The 9,326-nt window shown below is 53.3% G+C and overlaps 1 protein-coding gene across 1 annotated transcript in view; it reads left to right on the top strand.

The window, feature by feature from the left end:
• The first annotated feature begins 263 nt into the window (after positions 1-263).
• The window catches only part of ZMAT4 (zinc finger matrin-type 4), a 363,653-nt gene continuing 354,590 nt past the window's right edge, over positions 264-9,326 (top strand). Inside the window, exon 1 of the mRNA XM_065947284.1 lies at positions 264-359. The gene's annotated coding sequence lies outside the window, so the exon portion shown is untranslated. The remainder of the gene's footprint in view (positions 360-9,326) is intronic.

The raw sequence follows: 9,326 nt of genomic DNA, 5'->3' as shown, positions 1-9,326 counted from the left end.
CGCCCCCTCCAAACACACCGGGCCGGAGGAGAGAGCCTTACAGGTTGTCAATGAAACCTGGAATTATTTCCTTTGATGGCTTAGATAATAGTAGGAGCCGGAGCAATGAGTGAGGTCGTCTGAAACCAATGCAGTCCTGCCCGGGCCCCGGGAGCCAATCGCAGGAGCAGAGGGCGGGGCGTCGGCGCCCGCAGATAATTGCTAAGTGCCTCGCTAGCACAGTTGGTCCGCGCTGCCGAAAGGTCTGGTCGCCGAGGCAGGAACGCGCAATCCTCAGCGTGCACCATCCCCAGAGCATCCCTCCAGGCTCCGCAGGCAGCGAGCCTCTGGGCACCGGGCCCCTCTGCTCCGCGGAAAAGGTACTCCCGCCGCGTCTCCCGGGGTGTGTGTGTGTGTGTGTGTGTGTGTGTGTGTGTTGGGGTGGGGGTGTGCTGCGCCTGGTCCCCCGTCCTCAGTGGCTGGCAGTTGAGCCTCCGTAGAGGGGGCGCAGGAAGAAAAGTTTAGGGGAGGAAACGTGATCGAGGAGGGAAATCCCCGTCTTCTGCTGGGAGGAAAACAAGCTGATGATTTGGGAAACTTCTGCGCTGTCTACAACTGGGCTTGTTTACTACTTTTTCAATCACTGGCGCTCAGGTCTGTGGAAATAGGTCTGGTCCTGGGCTGGGGTGCTGTGCCTGGGGTCGGGGAGTAGATTCGGGTTTGCTGGGTGATGGAGGTTGGACCCTGGATGTGTTGATTTCCCCCCACGCTGACCCGGCTGCTGCGAGGCCGGTTCTGGGACTGGCGATGGGGTGGCTATGTTTTCCATCATGGGGTCTGCCCCCTTGACATTACGTGGACCTGCTGTGCCCCAACTCTCGTGACCTTTCGACTTGAGTCCTTCCTCAAACTTCTGTCTCCTTCCTTCCCTGCCCCCTCCCTTGCCCACTCTCCCAGCTCACTTAATCTGCTTGATGGGAGATGTGTGGCATCCTGGGGTGTGGGCAACTGTCCTGTGTGACCTGATGGGCATCTGTCTGCAACACACAACTTGGGGAGAAATCAACAAAGCAGTTCTCCTGGGGGCTGTGGGGTGGGGGAGGAGGGAAGACATCACTAAATTGATTAGCTCCCGAGAACTCTGAAAGACTGTCCAGGTTTGGTGTCTATGGAAATAAAGGGGCTGGAAGGAAATCGAGTCCCTTGTGAAGGTTACACCTCAACCAGGGATGGGCTGTCCACCAAGGAAGCCGGGGGGCTCCAGGTGTGGAGGGGGTGGGGGGCTGTTGGGAGGAGCTGGCTCTGGTTGCGTGCGCAGGTGCTGCTGTGATTGAGGGGTGACTGGAGCCGTCATCCCTGCTGTCTGTGATGACTGCTCTTCAAGGGAAAGGCTGGTCACCGCCGGAGGGCGGTCCAGCCTCGTGGCATCCTTGTTCGCTTGTGAACAGTGGGACCACAAGGGTGTGGCTTGATCTGAGTCCCACTCGTGGTCCTGGGGAGAAACCCTACTCCCCAGGTTCTGCCCACCAGGAGGTGTTAGGTCTGGGGGCCTGCTAGGAAGCAGCGTCCCCGTGGGAGAAGGTGATGTGCTTGATCTCAAACTTCCTTCCTACCTTGGTGCAGGCAGCTCCTATTTGAATGTTCCATAACATTGGCCAGGTGTGTCCTCCGACCTGCCAGGTCCTCAGAAGCTGCCGGCTCGAGACTGATCTTCCACCTCCCTGAGTCTCTCTGACTTCCAGCCTAGACCCCCAACTTGGGAGGTTCGATTCCCAGTCCTGGCCGCATGGGGATGTGCAGGCAGGGCTCCTCCAGGACACCCCGTCCCCAGGACAGCCTTCCCGCCAAGATGTGGATGTGTCCATTCTCCAGCTCCACGAATCACGTTCACTCTGTAATTCTTGTTTCCTTTAACCTCTGCAAGGGCTTCTCCCCCACCTTCTTTCCACTGCTATTTCGGGTGGGAGATGTCATTGCTGAAGCTTTACTCACAACCCTTAAGAAAAAAAAAAAGAGCTGCCTGACTTTTTTTTTTCTTGGTCAGGATACAGTCAGCCTTCTCCTCTGCACATGTTGCCTGGCAGTAAACAAAACAAGCTTGCAACCCCGCAAAGGAGAACGCCTTTGTGTTTGGGAGCCTGGAGAGGAGGCTGAACTTTTATTGGCTGTTGAGGCATCCTCGGCCCGAGACCTTCTCCTCCGTGGTCTGTCTGGGGCAGAGAGAGTCCACAGAGGCGACATCTAGCAGGTGGGGGATTTTGAAAGAGGAGGGGGTGGCTTCAGTTTTCAGGAAGGCAGTAATAATAGGGGAACATGGCCTTGGAGTTGCAGGGGTGTCTAGAACCGGGGACAGGGAGAGAGATTGCAGGTCCCCTCCGCCAATGCCGATCTGCTAGATCTCTGTCGTGATAGAGGACATTCAAAGTAAGGCTTTGAAACCGGGCTTGGAGTGGTGACTCATGCGGAGCTAGAAGGCAGGATGGGGGAGGGAGCACGGTGAGCTGCAACGCAGGAGTGGGACACACTGGGAACACTTGCCTTCCCTCTCCCCCTCCCTCTCCTCCTCCTTCGTCTTTCTTGTAGTTCCCTATTTGGAACAAAGATCATTAAAATAACAACTTAAGGCTAAAAAAAGCTTAATGGGAGCTGAGGAATAATTGACGGCACACAAAATACCGCCACTGCAACTTCACCTGGGATGGTGCCTCGGGAAACCCAGGATCCAGCCCCTTCGCTATACCATGCCATCCAGGTTGGAGAATTTCATCGCTGGCCACTGTTGGGCTGATTGGTTCCTTGTGAAGCCAGGCGCCTGTCCGTGTCTGAAGGGACTGATTAGCGTGCAGGAAATTAAATTTGTCACTTGTCATTTCATCAGATGTGGTAGCTTGGTCCTGGACCCCAGAGAAGCACCATCCGCAGGGCCCTGCCCAGCTGGCCAGCCAGGATGACGCCCCCTTTAAACCTGTGTGCCGTGAAAGGGTCGCCTCTGTCTGCTTTCACAAGCCAGACAAAGTCCCTTCCTTACTTTTCTGCTCCTCGTCCCTGCTCTCCATTTCATCATCAACACATCAGTAAATAATCTCTTTGCCAACCTGCTTTGATCTTGTCATTCTGTGCCAATCATGCTCTTAAAGAAAACTGCCCCCTGAAATAGGATAGAGAACATATGAAAATTTTCATCAGAGATGAACCTTCAAGTTTTCTCTCTTAAAATTTAATATTGCGATGTTGGGGGGGAGCTTATTGTGTTAGGTGTTTTGGTAAACACAGTGGAAACGTCTTCTTTTCTTCCTCCGGTGGATGTGTGAATTCCCAGTAATCCTGAGGGGCGTGGGGGTGTGATTCTGGAGGTGGGAAAGTCTGGAGCAGCCTCTGAGGGCGGAGAGGCTGAAGTCTGATGCTTCTGCTTATTTAAGATACGGTGAAGGCTGTTTTGAAATCTAGGCTCTGAGTTGCGTTTACTCCACTCTGCTTTTCCCTCCTCATTCTCCACTTGAAAACATTTCATAGCCCAGATTATTAGTGAATGGTTCACCTGCCTCCCCTCTCTGTAGACTGATGTGGCCCCCACTCCCGTCCCCCTTGGGAGGGATTTCACAGGGCAGCAAGTGGATACCTGAATCATCTTACTTCATCCGATGTGTTTCTGTCTTTTCTTCCTTCCTTCCTGGTTCTCCCTTGCTGTCACTTAAGGGCACCTTCGAGATTGAGATTTAATATTAAACACCATCCTCATCCCACATCTGAGACCTGAGACCGTGAACCGGAGGGAGTCAGGAATTCTAGAATGCACCTGGGATTTGGCCCCAGGGGGAGCTCTGTGTTCAGTTCTGGACCTCACCTGGACACCTAGGGTGGTGCAGAAGCCCTGCGTGAGGGCAGGGGCACAGACCTGGATGCACATTGATGCCCGCTGGATGCAGCCACCACCCTTTGCAACACTGAGCCCCAACCCCCCCCTCCCCCCCTTAGCCTCGTACGTGCGGTGCAAGTCTGACCTTGGAAGATCTGCCTGCGGTGGAGATTAACAAACAAACGCCATTCTTTGTTTTTTGTTCTCTTCTCTCCCCTAAATGTCTCTATCAAGAGCTTGGATGGAATTGACTTATTCCTACTAAAGTGTGAACCGTTCACAGTGTCACCACTTTCAGAGGTGTTTGAGTTCTCAATGGGATTCAAAGTGGAGTTTCTTTGTTTGTTAGGGAGATGAGTTTGGATCGGGAATGTCTGCGTAATTGTGGCACTTTGCTTCCCTGTTAAGGCTCTGTTCTGCTCTTAGCCACGTTGAGGACACGCTGCGGTTCCCTAGAGCATTGTGCCAGCAGGATTTGGGGTCTAGCAGCTGAGGCTTGATCCCTCAGACCTGACCTTGGGCACTGCGTCTATTTGCCTTTTCTGACCTTCACATAAAGCCCGGGACTTGGACTGTGTTCTCAGCCACCCTTTTTCGGCTCCGACCTTCTCAGGGTTTTGCCGCCTGCGTCCGACGTCCGTCCAGGGATGCAGCAGTTCTCGGAGGACTTGGGTTTACTGCGCTGCTCCACCGCGCGCCACCGTGCTCAGCAATGCCTCCCTAGCTGGAGTCCCGCCGTGAAGGCAGGTCGGAACAGTGGATGTTGTACCAGAAGGAAAACAGGCTGAGGGGTGATGTAATAACCGAGTTGAGTTTAGGAGGGGATGTTATATGGAGGATGGCGACCAGCTGTTCTCCATCTCCAGTAAGGACTGAACGAGAGAAAATAGACAGAAATTGCAGCAGATGGACTTAGATTAGGTATGAGAAGAATTTTCCATCAGCCAGAGTTGTTAAAAAGGGAAGGTTTGGAGCCTCTGTGATGATCTTTAGGAAACGGATGAGCGGGGAATTCAGCTGGGGGAGCAGGTAGGGGTCTGTGAGGGCGTGGGGACAGGCTGGGGTTGTCTAGTGTAGAGGTCCTGGCCCATTCCTGTTGAGGGTCCTGTTTTTTTTTTAAATTTCTCTGAGACCTTACCTATGCTCTGGGGCATCAAAGGGATGGAGAATCAGAGTCCCAGGAATGGAGGCAGGTCACCCCGCTGCTGTCCTGCTACTGCAAGGGGAACAGACTTGATAGGCTTGAGGACCTCATCTCAAGTCCAGCCTTTTGTTTCTAGACGTGGTGCCTGAGGCCCGGAGAGGTGACCCGTGGGAGACCTGGGACCAGAATCAAGGTCCTCCACCCCAAGTCTGTAGCTCAGTTTTTTTTCTTGCTTCTCAGTTGAAGGGGCTGCTTCCTTTTCCTGGGCTGCTGTCTCTCTCTCTCTATCCAAATGGCAAAGACAGGGAGCCCTGCAGTTAGCATCGGTCATGGAATGCCCATCACGGATGTCTTGGAACCGACTCTAGCTTCCTGTTTTACACGACTGATGCTGTGGTCTCCATCATTGGACGAGAAGGGATGTCTGCGAGGCCAGGGTTGGCGGGATGTGAGCCAGACCCGGGGGATGAAAAGGGGGATGGGGTAGAGCTGTGGAGACCAAGAAGAGAGAAAGGAATAAAAACAAAGGATGATTTAGTCTGCTGGTTACCAAGGCAAGCATCTTTAGATGTCTAGTTCTAACTCCTCATCGGATAAACGAAATAAAACAGGTCCGTGGCACACATGGGTTTCGGACAACACATCACCAGTTACCTTCACCCGGCAAAACAGAATTTTGCATTTCACACGTCTCCTTTCTAAGAGAAGCTTATACAACAAGGGGCTGGAATTCTACCTTCCTTCTGTCCAGATCTGATTCCTATCTGGGCAGATGCACCTCCCGAGTGCTTGGAGGCCCGGGGCAGTTGTGCACTTGGGCAGAGGGTGCTGTCTCAGGGTCCAGAAGCTGGCACCCCGGGGGCCCGGGGATGCAAGTGGATGTGGAGGGATGCTCTCACAGCATGGGGGACCAACACAGAGGCTGGCCCTCTGGAGAGACAGGCAGAGACCAGGGACAGCTTTGCCCTGTGGTTCTTTGAGCCATGTAGGCAGTAAGATAAATTGCCGAAATGAACATCACAAAATAAATAATATAATTAGGGAAAAACTGGGAAAAAGGGAGAAAACACAGAGGGTGGTGCTGGCCTTGCTAGGGGTGAGTGTCTGGCAGGGAAGGTGGACAGCCATAGGTCAAGACCCAGAAGCAGAAAGTAACGAGGCGGGGGATCACACTGGGTGTGACTCTGTCTGAGCACACAGAGGATGCTTTGGGGGTGTTGGAGGAGGGGATGGGGTGCTCCCAGGTAGGGAGGGGCCAGCGGGCCACTCTCAGGTGTGAAAGGTTTTTAGGCAGGACCAGGCAATCACAACTGCATTTAGGGAAAGTGAGATGGGAATGGAGAGTGAAGGGAGGTGAGGTTGGGGAGGGGTGAGCATGGGATGCAGAAGCCAGTTCCGAAGCCATTTGCTGCTGTCCAGTGGAGAAAGGATGAAGGTCTGGGGGAGGAAGTCTGAGAAGACAAGGGATGGCCTCACAGGGTGACTTTCTGGCTTCGTGAGTTCCACGAGGTCAGGCATAAGTGAAGAGGAGTTATTCATCCCCCGAGAAGAGGCTGACAGGTGAGAGCAAAGGTAGCATTCTTAGATGAAAGAGGCAGGCGCCCCTCACTGAAGGCAGGATGAGAGCAAATGGGCTTAAACAACAGGAAAAGAATGTAAGCTAGACATTAGCATTAATGCCTTAATGGAGGGGATTGCTCAACACGGGGGCAGAGTCATCAAAGGAGGCTGTGGACTAATTCCGTGCTTTGTATTGTATTAGCAAACCAGCCTGTCCTCTATTGCAAAAGTGGGCAGAGGATGTGAAGAAATCACTCAGACACAAAGAAGCAGAAATGTCCGGAAAATGATGCAAAAGCGTCCGACCTCACTCATCATTAAAATATGAAATTAAAAACAAGATATGATTTCCCAACTAGCAGATGAGCAAAAATGAAAACGGATATCAGTGCCATTAAGAGTGTTGGCAAATGGACCTTTTCAGACGTAGCTGGTGGGAAGATAATTTGCAAACACAAGAGACATGTCTGAAAAATATGCCCTTTGAACCAGTTAGCAATTCCTCTTCCGGAATTTCTCCTAAGAAAATCACCAGAGCTATGCAGAATAGATCTAATCAAGGAGATTCCTTTCAGCATTATTCATTACAACAAAACATTGTACGGGGGGGATTAGTTAAACCTAATATGGCACATCCATCGAGGAAGCTATTAAAATGACATTGAATAATATAAAGGATATGGGAAAATGCTAACCATATATATTAAGTAAATAAAGGTTTAAAAGCAAACAGTATAAATGCAATTTGGTAAAAAAAAAGTGTACAGTCATGAAAAAATAGAATGGATGCAAATATATGGAGGTGTTCAAAGTGGTTCTCTTTGGGTTTTAGGAAACACCTGATTTTTAAACTTTGTTCAACTTGTCTTTATTTCCCAAATTTCCTACAGGAAATGTGCTATTTTACAAATCAGAAAAGCTCGCCGTCAGTTCCTCAAACCACGAAGCTTCAAGCAGTGACCGTACATGTAGCAGTGGATCAGCTCCCATGTTCTCACTGAAAAGCATCTCACGAGTGGGAATAGTGAGGTCAAATCCGTGTGCCCAGGTCAGATCAGTGTGCCCAGACCAAGCAGTGTGTGGTCCTGAACCCCCGTCAGGGCTGAGCATCACGGGTGCAGGGTCTCCAGGCAGGGCGCGGGGACCCAGGGCTGTGGCGTCTTGCTCCTTCCTCCCTGCCTCACCCCCAGCTCCTGTCTGCAGGGGTCAGACCCATCCTAGCCTTTCAGGCGGCCTGGTGACAGGCATCACGTACCTCTGCAGATGTCGCAGGTCGAGATGCTGAGGCTCAGAGAGAGCGAGATTTGCCAGAGTCACTAAGCCAGAGCGTGGCAGAGCCGGGTCATGGGGAATGCGGATGTCAGAGCCTGTCCAGCGGGGCTGTGGAGCAGGGATCCGGGTGTCCTGGAGTCAGCTGGCACCTCTCCACTGGGAAGGGCAGAGCCGTCCTTCCCTCCTTCCGGGAAGCCGCGCCTTTTGCCCGATTCCCTTATTGATTAAGAATGAGTGCACGCCCCGACAGCTCCCACCCTCAGCGCAGGGACTCTGGGTGCCCAAGGCTCTCCAGAGGCCACCTCCGGCTCTGCCTCCTGGGGTCCCATTTGTTGCTGCTTCTCTGAGATGTCTTCGCCTGCTGCTTTGCTTTCCTTTGTTGCCTCCCCTCCGGGCAGGCTGGGCGCCCGGCTCCTGGTGCAGCTCACAGCTGGACAGCTGTGTGACGTCTGCCCGGCCACGTGGGGGGCTCTGGGGTGTCTTGGCTCAGTGGGGTGCCAGATGTGATGCTCACCTCCTTGGGGCTTTCTTGGGCTTAATTGGAAAAGTGGCTAGGCTGCCGGAGAGTCGGCAGGGTGAGGAGGGGTGTGGGCCTGCAACTGATTTGCCGCTCTATTTATTTTAATAGTAACGTGCGTGTGTGTGTGTGTGTGTGTGTGTGTGTGTGTGTATGGTGTTCTGTGTTCACAAGCCTTGGAGGTGGATGGGGAAGCAATTGATACCTGGAGAGTCAAAGCCACTCTCCCCAGGTTGTTTGGCAGGGCCAGGCGGAAGGGCCGGTGTAGAAAGAGCCTGCAAATATTTATACCACCTTGACCTGGAAGCCAGCAGGGCTTCTTGCTGGCCTGAGTGTCCTGGGCCACAGAGGGGTGGGCAGAGCACCCTGTGTCCTGGAGGACCCTGGAGGGGTTCACAGCGGCACAGGTGGGATGACTTCCGGTCCACGGTGGGTTCACCTGAGACCACTCGAGGCCAGGGTGTAGGTGCCGAGAAAGTGGGTGTCAGTGGGGGTGTGAGGGGTCACAGGGGGCTCGGGAGGCGGAGCCCTGAGTCCTGAGCACGGAAGTAAGTGTGAGGACGACTTGGACCGAAGGAGGGACATCCTCGTGTGAGCGGTGGTCTCGAGCCCAGAGCCAGCGTGGGTGTCGAGGCTGCTGAGAAACCCGGGGTTCCAGGCTGCGCTGGGTTCTCAGAAAGCCCTTCTGTTTAACCAGCTGGGGCCACGGTGCTGTTCCAGGAGGGTGGGGAGGCAAGGGAGGAGGGAGGGGGAATGGGTTAGAGGTTCTCACGCAGATTTACTCTGTTTCGTCTCTTGCTTTTGTTTCTGTTCATGTGAAACTGCCGTAAGGGGTTTCTGGGAGGAGAGGGGAGAGGGTTAGGATGGTCCCGTCCTGCCCACCTTCCCCACCTGCGGGACCTCAGGGTTTTCAGTATATATGAAGAGGAGGGAAAGGTGATGGGACAAAAAGGCAAAGGGGGGAAAACGTGGGAGCAGATGGGGGAATAGGTGGGAAC

This window comes from Muntiacus reevesi, chromosome 10, assembly GCF_963930625.1.
Source record: "Muntiacus reevesi chromosome 10, mMunRee1.1, whole genome shotgun sequence".
In the NCBI taxonomy this organism is placed as follows: Eukaryota; Metazoa; Chordata; class Mammalia; order Artiodactyla; family Cervidae; genus Muntiacus; species Muntiacus reevesi.
This window is presented reverse-complemented; position numbering and strand designations above follow the sequence as displayed.